Below are 12,557 nucleotides of genomic sequence, written 5' to 3'. Positions count from 1 at the left end.
AATTATCGCCCCTTCACTTGTTGGAGAAATAAGTTACCACTGAGCTGGAATTAAGTGCTAAATTGCCCACGGCATACCCCTTCAGCAGTAATGATTAAAAGTATGGGGAACATCAGAGCTCTGCAGGAAAAACAAGGGAAACATCTGTGGAAGCAGCGGCAGCTAAACAGAGCAAGGTGCTTGGGAGAAATGCTTGCTTTGTAAACACGGTCACCGGGGACACGAGCAGACCAAAACAGGATAAAGGAGATGGAGTGAGCAGCACACACTTTCCATCGGACAATAACTCTAACTAAAACCAGGACTCTACCTAAATGAGTAACTCTAACAAAAACTACCTTGCCATTTTTGAACAGATTAAAAAGAAATGAAGGAGCAAATATTGTGTAATCTTCTTGGTTACTGCTACCTAGAATAATGTATCATGATTGGTATTCTATGTATCCAAATAAGGGATTTAAAGCACAAGATTTCAGTAGGTCAATATCGATATAAAATTGAAAACTCTGAGCTGAAGTTTCAGAACAGTTCTGTGATGGGGACTGGACTGTTGACCTTGTGCACAAGTAAATAAAGTTTGAAGGAAGAGCGAGTGCAAGTTGTCAGAGACCAGGTGATCGGTGAGGTCACTTCACCCAGAGCGGTGACCGTTCGGAACCCGTCACTACAGGGACAGACTGAGGGGAGCGGCAGGGATGGATTGAAGGGGAAGCTGAGAGAACAGAGAGAGAGAGACAAGAGCATCACTACAGGGTGATGGGACAGGAGCACTGGCAGTGACCAGAGGGGGAGAATGGCTTCTCTACTGTGCACTGAGTTTGTAGCAAAGACAGGAAGGATCTGAAACACAAGAATTAAAATTGAACTGGTTTATTCATCACAGATTCAAAATATTAAACTCCAGTCAAAATAAATCTAATGTCAACAAAACAAACCCAAATGTGCCCAGAGACCAAAGTTCTGTTCCATGTGTGATAAAGAGCAGCAACTACTGCAGAATCTGACACCAACACTCACTACTGAACTTGCAGCCAAATTCACCAAATGTGGGGGTTAAAAATTCAACATGAGTTACTTAAACTGCCTCCCCTGTGTGAACTGACCGGTATTTCAGCAGGCGGGATGACTGAGGAATTCCCTTCATTCATTTAAAGCAGCTGAAAGGCCCCTCCCAGCTCTGATGCCTGAATAAATCCCATTCCACACACAGCAGGAGAATGGCCTCTGTCCAGTGTGAACAATATTGAGATTCAGCAGTTGATATGAACAAATGAATACTTTCCCACACCTGGAGCAGGTGAGTGACCTCTTCCCAGTGTGAACCTGCTGGTGTATCTGCAGGATGGATGACTGCTTGACTCCCTTCCCACACTTGGCAGGTGAATGATTTTTCCCTGCTGTGAGCTCTCTGGTGTCTTGTCAGGTCAGATGAATCTCTCAGCAGTTCAGCAGCTGATCTCAGTGAGAATGTGCTGTGTGTTCTCAGGCCCCTAGTTCCAATGGGCTTCAATGAGAAGTTTAAACAAAACTACATTTCAGACACAAAGCAGGTGCATGTTTCCAGCTGGGATGAAATACACCCTCTTGTCTGAGGGTTGAAAACTGATATATTTGTGTCCAGAGTTCTAAACCCTGCCCCCTACTGACCTGTCTCTGGATTATGACCCTGCTCAACTGAACATCTGATTAATGATTCCCCAGTCTGCTTTCAGACTTTAGAGGGCAGTGGTGTATTGTAACAAACCCTTGGTAAATAGGGAAAATGACCCATTATGTTGAAAAGAGCAGTGAAGGAGTTTAATAACCAATGTCATTCTACTTCAGTCCAGAGATTTTATTTAGTGAAACAATGCAGTGTAGGCTCTTGTAGATCTTCCAGCCACGCCACCCTAACAATCCCTGACAAACCCAATTGACCCTGACTGAATCACAGGGCAATTTTCAATGATCAATTAACCTACTAACCAGTACATCTTTGGACTCTGGGAGGATACCTGAGCACCTGGGGAACACCCCAAGTATTCCATGGGGAGAACATACGAAGATTATTTCAGATATAATTGCACTGAGCTTGTCTTCTTCTTCTCCCAGAGAATTTCCTTGAGGAGAAACCTCTTCACCCACAGAGTGGTGACAATTTGGAACCCATCACCACAGGGAGGTGAAGAGCAGGGACAGATATAAAAGCTCTGTGCTGGATCAGAGACCCTGTCAGGGACCAACTGGGCTGAGTTGACACCCTATTATATACTGGTTCTGTTGTGCATGCACTTAATTCCCAAAATAAGTTTAAAACTGATTTATTTGTCAGAGAATCAGAATATTAAACTCCAGAACCATTAATGGTCAACATCAGAGGAAGCAACTCCTCCCATGTCCACTGACCAGGGTGCAGAACTGGGTGGGACGAGCAGGGGGAATAATTGCATTCTAACCCTGAATTATCACTTTTGAATTTGCCTCTGCATTCAGCCAGGGTGTTGGCTAAACATCCAGCACGTGTATGTAGAGTACTTCATAAGGCTGGATGACTGAGTCATTCACTTCCCACATTCAGAGCAGATCTCTCCCCAGAGTGAACTTGTTGGTGGGCTTGCAGATGAGATAACTGAGTGAATCTCTTCCCACATTCAGAGCAGGTAAACAGTATCTCCCTATAGTTAATTCATTGTTGTCTCAATGGAGTGGATGAGTTACTGAATTTCTTCCCACATTCAGAGCAGGTGAATGGCCTCTCCCGTATGAACTCGTTGGTGTTTCTGCAGGTTGGATAACTGAGTAAAACTCTTCCCACATTCAGAGCAGGTGAATGGTCTCTCCCTGGTATGAACCCACTGGTGTGCTTTCAGATTAATTAATTGAGTGAATCCCTTCCCACATTCAGAGCAGGTGAATGGCCTCTCCCCAGAGTGAACTCGCTGATGTGCTTTCAGATTAATTAATTGAGTGAATCCCTTCCCACATTCAATGCAGGTGAACGGTTTCTCCCCAGAGTGAACGCGCTGGTGTCTCACTACAGTCGATGAGTTAGTGAATGTCTTCCCACATTCAGAGCAGGTGAACGGTCTGTCTCCCGTGTGAATGCGCTGGTGGGCTTGAAGATGAGATAATCGAGTGAATCCCTTCCCACATTCAGTGCAAGTGAACGGCCTCTCCCCAGAGTGAACTCGCTGGTGCTTCATCAGATTGGATGAGTTACTGAATGTTTTCCCACACTCGGAGCAGGTGAACGGCCTCTCCCCAGTGTGAACTCGCTGGTGGGCTTGCAGATTAGATAATTGAGTGAATCCCTTCCCACATTCAGAGCAGGTGAACGGCCTCTCCCCAGAGTGAACACGTTGATGCATCATCAGGTTGGATGAATTACTGAATTTCTTCCCACATTCAGAGCAGGTGAATGGTCTCTCCCCGGTGTGAACTCGCTGGTGTTTCTGCAGGTTGGATAGCTGAGTAAAACTCTTCCCACATTCTGAGCAGCTGAACAGTCTCTTCCCAGTGTGAACCGTTTGGTGTGTCTCTAGCTGGCCTGAATTAATGAATCCCTTCCCACATTCAGAGCACGAAAATGGCCTCTCCTCAGTGTGCACACGTTGGTGCATTATCAGGTTGGATGAGTTACTGAACCTCTTCCCACAATCTGAGCAGACGAATGGTCTCTCTCCAGTGTGAACTCGCTGGTGTGCCTGCAGGTGAGATAATTGAGTGAACCCCTTCCCACATTCAGAGCAGGTGAACGGCCTCTCCCCAGAGTGAACGCGCTGGTGGTTCATCAGGTTGGACGAGTAATTGAAGCCCTTCCCACACTCGGAGCAGGTGAAAGGTCTCTCCCCAGTGTGAACTCGCTGGTGTGCTCGTAGATTAGATAATTGAGTGAATCCCTTCCCACATTGAGAGCAGGTGAATGGTCTCTCCCCAGAGTGGACACGCTGGTGGTCCATCAGGCTGGACGAGTTACTGAATTTTTTCCCACATTCAGAACAGGTGAACGGTCTCTCCCCAGTGTGAACTCGCTGGTGTTTCTGCAAATTAGATGACTGCGTGAACCGCTTCCCACAATCTGAGCAGATGAACGGTCTCTCCCCAGTGTGAACAGACTGGTGTGTCTGTAGGTGGCTTGACTGAATGAATCCCTTCCCACATTCAGGGCAGGTGAATGGTCTCTCTCCAGTGTGAACTCGCTGGTGTTTCTGAAGGTTGGACAACTGAGTAAATCCCTTCCCGCAATCTGAACAGGTGAATGGTCTCTCTCCAGTATGAACTGACTGGTGTGTGTGTAGGTGGCTGGACTGAGTGAATCCCCTCCCACAATCTGAGCACGTGAACGGTCTTTCCCCCGAGTGACTCATCATGTGTGATCAGTGACTGAACCTCTTCCCACACACAGAACTCACTGATTGCTCTGCGGATGGACTGAGTATGTGAAACTCTTCATACAGAGAATGTGAACAGCCTCTCACCGGTGTGAAATTTTTGATGTGTCTTCAGCATGGATGAGAGTATGAATCACATTCCAGTTAGGACAGGTGAACTGTTTAAGTATGGTATGAACTCAGTGTTGTACCTGGATGACTGAGTATATCCCCTCTTAGACGGCAGAGCAGGTGAATGGCTTTTGCACAGTATGAAGTCACTGGTGTGACTGTGGGTGGGCTGAGTGAAAGAATCCCTTCCCACGCGAAGAGCAAGTGAATGATATCGCCCTGCTGTTAATTCATAAAGTTAGATGTCAGATGTAGTGAATCCTCACACAATCAATGAAGAACTGACTCTAGTGAACCAGTCTGTTGTGTTCTCAGCACCCCGGTTCCAATGGATTTCACTGACAGTCAACAACTGATACACTGGTGGTACAAAGGAAATATCTGTCTTCTTCGTCAATAACTGGACACTTTACCAGGTTTAACTCAAGGTGGTTTATCCAAATCTCAGAGAGCAAGTGAACCTATATGTTTGGATTCTACTTGCTGCGACTGGTGTGCTGTCCTCTTCAGCTTCGCTTCCACCACATTCACAGGCGAAAGGTATTCAAGTGGTGGCAAATAGAGCAGATCATATTGTTGTGTTTGAGATTGCCGTACACAAATCCTTTGCATTTTCTGTCCTGTAAAAAGATTTGGAAAAGACATCAATGGGTGAAGGTCAGTATTTCAGATGAGACATTTCTGTCTGTCTTCAGTTGTCACTTAGCTCAGTTTGTCTCTCTCCATCAGTAGAACTTTAAAGTTCTGGGCATGTTGCACTGTCGTACTAGGAGCACGTAATATTTGTAGGACTCAGCCACACCCACAGAACATGGAGGAACTGAGCAGGCCAGGAGATGTCTATGGAAAAGAGTAAATCGTGGGCATTTCGGGTTGAGACACTTCATTAGGACTGGAAAGGAAAGGGTATAAATCAGAATAAGAAGGTGGGAGGAGGGGAGGAAGAAGTACAAGGGGGCAGGTTGACAAAGCTTTAAGGGGATTCTCAGATTCCTGTAAATAATGGTTAAGGTTGAATCTGTGTATTCTGGTTTGAGAATAGCTGCAGCGTGTCTGAGCAGCTGTTCTTTGGGGTGAGATAAGGATTAAAAGCTCACACAGACCCACAAGAGGATATCTCCTGACTTTTCACACCTTTTTGGTTTCGACAAAAAGTGGAGTTAAGGCAGGGCATTCCTTTCATTTCAGTAGAGTCTCCTATCTAAATTATTAAGTTCTGCTCTATTTGAGTAGCTGGAATATGTGTCGATCTGACTGTTCTTTTGTATTAAGATGTTAAAGGATCAATCTGTCCTGCTAACATGTAAATGCTGAGTTTCCAGACAAGGACATGCAGGATGTGACAATTAATTATACTCTGTTCTCTGTTTACCTCTGCCTGATGTGATTAAGTATTCTTTCTCAAGTACATTTACCTCAGTTTTAGGTGATTAAGTGGCCTTTGTCTTGGACTATCACTGTTGCTAGTCTTTCATGACAAAGACAGTATAAAAAAACTCTGTACCTCTGTGATTTGGGAGAGAGACTTCTGTGGCTGGCTCTCTGTGAGTGCAGAAGGAAGGTTCTCTCTCGTAGTTTGCTACTAATAGAGGTGGAAAAGAATCAACTGTGTTTCATTACATCAGGTTGATCACCGTTGACAAGGTGAAAGGTGAAACCGGGAGAGGGGGAGGGGTGAAGTTGATTGCTGAAAGAGTTAAAGGCCGGAGAATCGGAATCAGAGTGACAATTAGGATTAATATCACTGGCACATGTTGTGAAATTTGTTAACTTTATGGAAGCTGTACAATAAATGTCCTGATTAAATACTGTAACTATAGAGAACAAACAAAAAACTGAGTTACACTAGGTTTATATATGTCTATTATATGGTTAAGTCAAAATAAGGGTAGTGCAAAAACAGAAATAAAAGGTAGTGAGGTAGTGTTCATGGGTTCAATGTCCATTTGGAAATTGTATGGCAGAGGGGAAGAAAGTGTTCCTGAATTGCTGAGTGTGTGTCTTCGGGCTTCTGTACCTCCTTCCTGGTGATAACAGTGTGAAGAGGGCACATCCTAGGTGATGGAGATTCTTAATGATGGATGCTGCCTTCCTAAAGGAGTGCTCCTTGAAGGTTTCTTGCATATTATGGAGGCTAGTACCCATGATTGAGCTGACTAAGTTTACAAGTTTCTGCAACTTACTTTGATCTTGTGTAGTAACACTCCCCCCCCCCCCACCCGCCCCATGACCCACCATACCATCTGGTGATGTAGCCAGTCAGAATGCTCTCCACAGTCCAGTTGTAGAGGCTTATTACAGAGATCAGTTGACAAACCAATTCTCCTCAAACTGCTAACAAAATATAGCCACTGTCTTGCTTTCCTTACAGCTGCATTCCACATACTGTGGCCAGGTTAGATCCTCCGAGATCTTAACACCCAGGAACCTGAAACTGCTCACTCTCGCCACTTCTGATCCCTCTATGAGGATTGGTTCATGCTCCCTCGTCTGACCATTCCTGAAGTCCACAATCAGTTCTTTGGTCTTAATGACATTGAGTGCCAGGTTGTTGCTGCAACACCACTCAACCAGCTGCTGCACGCCCTCTTGTCACCATCTGAGACTCTGCCAACAATGGTTGTATCAATAGCAAATTTACCAATGCCATTTGAGCTAACCCCAACCACACAGTCATGGGTGTAGAGAGAGTACAGCAGTGGGCTAAGCACAGATCCCTGTGGTGCACCAGTGTTGGTTGTCAGCGAGGTGGAGATGCTGTTCCCAATCTACACAGATTGTAGTCTACCACTCAGGAAGATGAGGATCTAGTTGCAGAGGGAGGTACAGAGCACTGGTCTCTGTAACTTTTCGATAAGGTGTATTTTGACAATCTATTCTGCACACACCTATTCGAATCCGATAGGAGGAACAGAGAGGGAATCTGATATGAGAGGACAGAAGACCATGGAAGAAAGAGAAGGGGGAGGAGCACCAGAGGGTGTTGATGGGCAGGTAAGGAGAGAAGATGAAGGAGGGGAACAAAAATGGGGAATGGTGAGGAAAGAGGGAATGAAATTACCAGAAGTTTGGAAAACTGATGTCCATGCTATCAGGTTGGAGGCTACCCAGGTGGAATATAAGTGTGGCCTCATTGTGGAAGTAGAGGAAGCCATGGATTGACATGTCGGAATGGGGAGTAGAATTGAAATAGTTGTCTACCGGGGAAGTCCACTTTTGTGGCAGATAGAGCAACGAAGCGGTCTCCCAGTCTACGTCGGGTCTCACCGATATACAGGAGCCCACCGGGAAATGAGTTCCTCCAGAATCTTGTGGGTGTTGCTTTGGATTTCCAGCATCTACAGATTTCCTCTAGAACTAGAAAAACTCATACTCTCTGGAAAGATTGAGGGGAGTAAACCTAGAGGAAGACCTCGGATTATGTACATCAAAAGCATAGCCAGGTGGCTACACATCGAGGAAATAGAAGTCATCCAAAAAACGAAGGATAGATCTATATGGAAAACCCTGGTCACCAAAGTCCACATCGGATATGGTACCGAGACAGACGGATAGTTTGCTATTTTTAGGACTGCTCCCTGTAGTCTTCCTAATTACTCTGACTACCTCACTAGGTAATTAACAGTGGTGAAGACATCAACATCCACCCTATTAAATATGAAGGTGAGATGATCAGACTTTCTCACTGTAAATGTTTATTATTTTTTGTTTCGTGATACAGCAAGGAGTGGGCCTATCCAGCCCTTTGAGCATGCTGCCATAGCAACCCACAACCCCAATTAACCATAACATAATCTCAGGACAATTTACATTCCCAATTAACCTACCCAGTATTCCTAAAGACTGTGGGAGGAAATGGGAGCAATTGGGGAAAAGCCATTCATTCCACTGGAGGATGTATGGAGGCTCCTTACGGAATGATGTTGGAATTAAACTGCGAGTCTGGAACACCCCAAGCTGTAACAGTGTTGTGTCCATATGTGACACTTTTATGATGTCAATGCTTTGTTAGCCAGGACAAAGGTGTCTGAGATCATTATGTACCCAGAGAGAATAGAACACCACATGTTCTCACAGGTAAGAGAGTCCAAATCAAGAGGAGATAGAACAAAGGTGATTTTCTAAAGAACTAAAGCTGATGCAAGGAATTTGTTTATTTTTCTCTATGCACCACTAATTGGCATCTGAATTCACTGGACAATAGACCAAGTAAGTTCTTTAAGGCCTCAGTGTCATTAAGCATGTTAGCTACCAAGACTGGGACATCATCGGGTTCTGGACATCGGACTTGATCTCAATGTTTGCTAATCTATTTGCCTGATCGGGGCCTTAGATCTCCTTGCGGGATCAACTTAGAATTATATTTTTGATCCAAGTTCCAAATTCTTGGGTTTGGATAGCTGAATCTCAGCAGTGTCTGCAAGCTTTTGTATCAGAGGCAGATCTCAATGATTCGCTGTACCAAGACTTGGCCAGACAAAGCAATTAGACCTGAAGTTTTTATGATTTTCGGAGTGGATTGAACCGTGAACTCTGGTGGAGAAAAGGTAGTGGCATGTGCAGTTTAGTCAACACTTTTTGGCGTATTGACTTGGGGGTTTCGTTGACTACTCGTTCCCCTGACTTAGAACACCTAACAATGAAATGTAGACCATTTGATTTGCCTCAGGATTTCTCGTCTGACTGCAGTTTATCTACCACCAGTGGCTGACTATAAGCAAGCACTCAGAACACTGCTTAATGCCATCTGAAGGCAGAAACAGCTCATCTTGACACATCTCAAAGTATTGTCGATGCCTTCAACCAGACCTGCTTGAAGAAAACCCTGCCCAGTTATCACCAGCACATAACCTGTTGCACCAGAGGTCCCAACACACTAGACCACTGCTACACTACGATAATGAATACCTATCATTCCCTTCACAGACCACATTTTGGCAAACTGGACCATTTGGCTGCACTCCTGCTACCTGCTATAAACAAGAGCCTAAAAAGTAAGGCACCAGAGATTAAGACAACAAAGAGGTGGTCACGGGAGGCAGAGAAAAGGTTACAGGATTGCTTTGAGTCAGTGGACCGGGCCGTGTTCAAGCACTCATTTGCAGATCTGAATAAATACACCATGGTTGTAGCAGACTTTATTAGAACTGCCGTAGTTGAGTGTGTCTGCATGAAATCACTCAGGGTCTTCCCCAATCAGGAGCCCTGAAACCTGGAATTTGTTGAGAAGCAGATCAGAGGTATTCAAGTCTAGAGATCAAGAGTACTACAAGTGGTACAGGAATGATCTCCAGACAGCCATCTCATGAGTGGACTGCAGATTCCGGACTGGAATCAACGAGGGATGCTTGACAGCTGTGGAAGGGTTTCAATGCCATACAAAGTTAAACCAAGTGATATAGGGAACAGCAGAGCTTCACTTCCAGATGAGCTCAATGCCTTCTATGCTTGCTTTGACCACCACAACAGGGAGGAGCCGTCACATATCTCCTCATCTCCAAATGATCCTTTTGGTCTCAGTATCGGAAGGTGACGTGCGGACGGCCTCCAGGAGGGTGAATCCAAGGAAAGCATCCAGTCCGCATGGAGTTCCTGGCCAAGTACTGAAGACCTGTGATGAGGAACTGGCTGGTGATTTCACAGATATCATCAACCTCTCGCTCTGGCAGTGTGAGGTACCCAGCTGCTTCAAGTAGGCTTCACTCATACCAGTGCCCAAGAAGAACGTGGTGACCTGTCTCAAAGACTATTGCACAGGTGCTCCTATATCCATAGTGCAGAAGTGTTTTGAGAAGCTGGTGTTGAAGCACATCAACTCTTGCCTGCATGGTGACCTGGTTCAGCTCCAATTTATCTATGAAACTCTGTCTTAGGAAAGCAGCACCGATCACCCGAGCTCCTCAGGTCATGATCTCTTCTCCATTGAGATGTTCCCACAACCAATGATCTCACTTTACGGCCTCTCTATCTTGTTACTTCATACTCTATATTTATCGCTACTTATTTCAACAGCTTGTTGTCTTCAAACCTCTTGCTCTGTCACTGATCCTGTTTACAGTTACTATTCTATAGATCGCAGACTGTGCCCGCAGTAAAAAAAGAATCTCAGGTATGGGGTGTGTATGGTGGTATGTACGTACTTTGATACATCTTACTCTGAACTTTGTGATCCACCGGCTCCCATTCGCTCCGTCTGCGCTTCCGAATACGCCCTGCGGATTGGCGGAGAAAGCGCTGGAAATATCCGCTACGGCTGCCTCCAAACTCGGAAACCTATCTACTCATCTACCGATTCTGATCCCAGGGAGACGAACGCACAGCAGAAATGGCGCTAGCAACTTTGTTTATCAGCCAGACATTCCTCGGGGCCAGGGTGCTGGTCATGGGCAGCGAGAGAGAGGGGTGGGGGGAAGAGCTGGACAGTCCCAGAGTGTAGAGACATTGTGTTTTCTGAATAGCTTGTACCTCACTCGGACAGAGGGGCCCAATCCCCCTGACACCTCCACCCTCAACCCCGCTCCTACCTGCCGCTGAACCTCCGGAGCCTGTCCTCTATTGTGCGCATGCGCAGTCTTCGGCCCAACCGGCTCCTCTCGGCGCCTGCGCACTCGGCCCGCAATGCCCAGATGGCAAATTCCGAAGTGCAGAGATTTCTGGAAAAGTACCATTGGAAATGTCTGCTCACCTCTGCAATATGTCTTAAATCCAGTCAACGTTTTTTTTTCATGTGCTGAGGGAGCTGGAGGTGGGGAGAGGGTTAATTTGGAAAAGGGTGCAGCGAGATTACAGAGGAGAGATCGGTCCTAGGGCGATGGGGTCAATGGAGGCGGAGGCTCGTTGACTATTGAATGGTGAGGGGCAGGTCCCGGTGGGGGCGAATTGGGTGTGAGGGGCATGATGTTAATTAGTGGGGTGAAGACAGGTCCCAGGGGTGGTGAGACGAGCGGAGCCCCGGGGTATCATTGTCAACACCAATGACTCATTTTTGGAAGGTGTGATTCCAGCTGCCTGTCTGACTGGAGGATAGAGAGTGAGGCAGCAAGAAAGGCCCCATCATCCTGAAGTCAGTGGGTTGGGCAGCCGACGGTGGATTTGTTTGGGAGCGAGAGAAGATGCCGTGGGTGTGTGTTCGGGGTGGTGGCTCTGCAGCACAACCGGGCGCGGGAGGTGACCGCAGAAGGGATGGGGGTCGACTGGGGGTGGGAGGAGTGCCAGCATGACGGGGAAGGGGCCAGCCCAATTGGTGGTAGGAGAGCGTAGTTCGTGAGGAGGTTAGTACGGGGAAATCTTAGTGAATCACCAGGAGAGAGGGGAGATGTCCCGGGGAAGCCAAAGAGGTGACAGAGGTGAGCAGATCCCTGAAGAATGGACAGTGTGTGTCTTACTGCGCGCGCGTGTGTGTATATGTGCGCGTGTGTGTGTGGGGGGGGGGGGGACGGATAGTGTAGGGATTTCTGTGTGAAACTGGGTTATGACTTCCATCTGCATTCCCCAACTCACGAACTCGTCCTCGTCCTTCATTTCCTTTCATATCCAAAACCAAGCGACCCCTCCCCACCCCCTTGTCCTCACACAACACCCACCAACTCCCCTCCCCCAAAACCAGTCACCCACACACACACATTCACCCTGTTGGGCGCCAGAAGGATTCACCATGAGATCTTCCGTCAGTCTTATGAACTCCAGAAACTACAGGCCGGTCTGATTCATCTCTTCTTGCGGGACAATCCAACAACACCACCCCCACCCACCCAGCTGGTCGAATGAACGAATCCGGGAGACCTTCGTTGTGCTCCCGACCTCACACATCTCCCATTCCTTAAGCTGGGAGAGCAGCCGTATGCACAATATTCCGGGGACAGTTTTACCAGGACGCTGTGTAGATAGAACAGGACGTCTTTAAACTCCTCTGCTGCACTAGTTCTCTCTTTAACGCTATGTCCATGGGTGTAGCTGGTTCTGTAAAGTGTTGGGGTACAGAACCGTGCGAGCACCGGTGTGTGACTGTGTGTGCTGTGTGAACACAGAATCGTGCGCGCTGGTTTGTGACTGTGTGGGCTGTGTGTACACAGAACC

The 12,557-nt window shown here is 46.7% G+C and overlaps 1 pseudogene; it reads right to left on the bottom strand.

Moving 5' to 3' along the window:
• Positions 1-854: 854 nt before the first annotated feature.
• On the bottom strand, positions 855-11,039 carry LOC140203978 (uncharacterized; annotated as a pseudogene).
• Between the last annotated feature and the right edge of the window lie 1,518 nt (positions 11,040-12,557).

Source organism: Mobula birostris, chromosome 10 (genome assembly GCF_030028105.1).
Source record: "Mobula birostris isolate sMobBir1 chromosome 10, sMobBir1.hap1, whole genome shotgun sequence".
Classification (NCBI taxonomy): domain Eukaryota; kingdom Metazoa; phylum Chordata; class Chondrichthyes; order Myliobatiformes; family Myliobatidae; genus Mobula; species Mobula birostris.
Note: the sequence above shows the minus strand (reverse complement) of the source record. Positions and strands in the feature narration are given on the sequence as shown.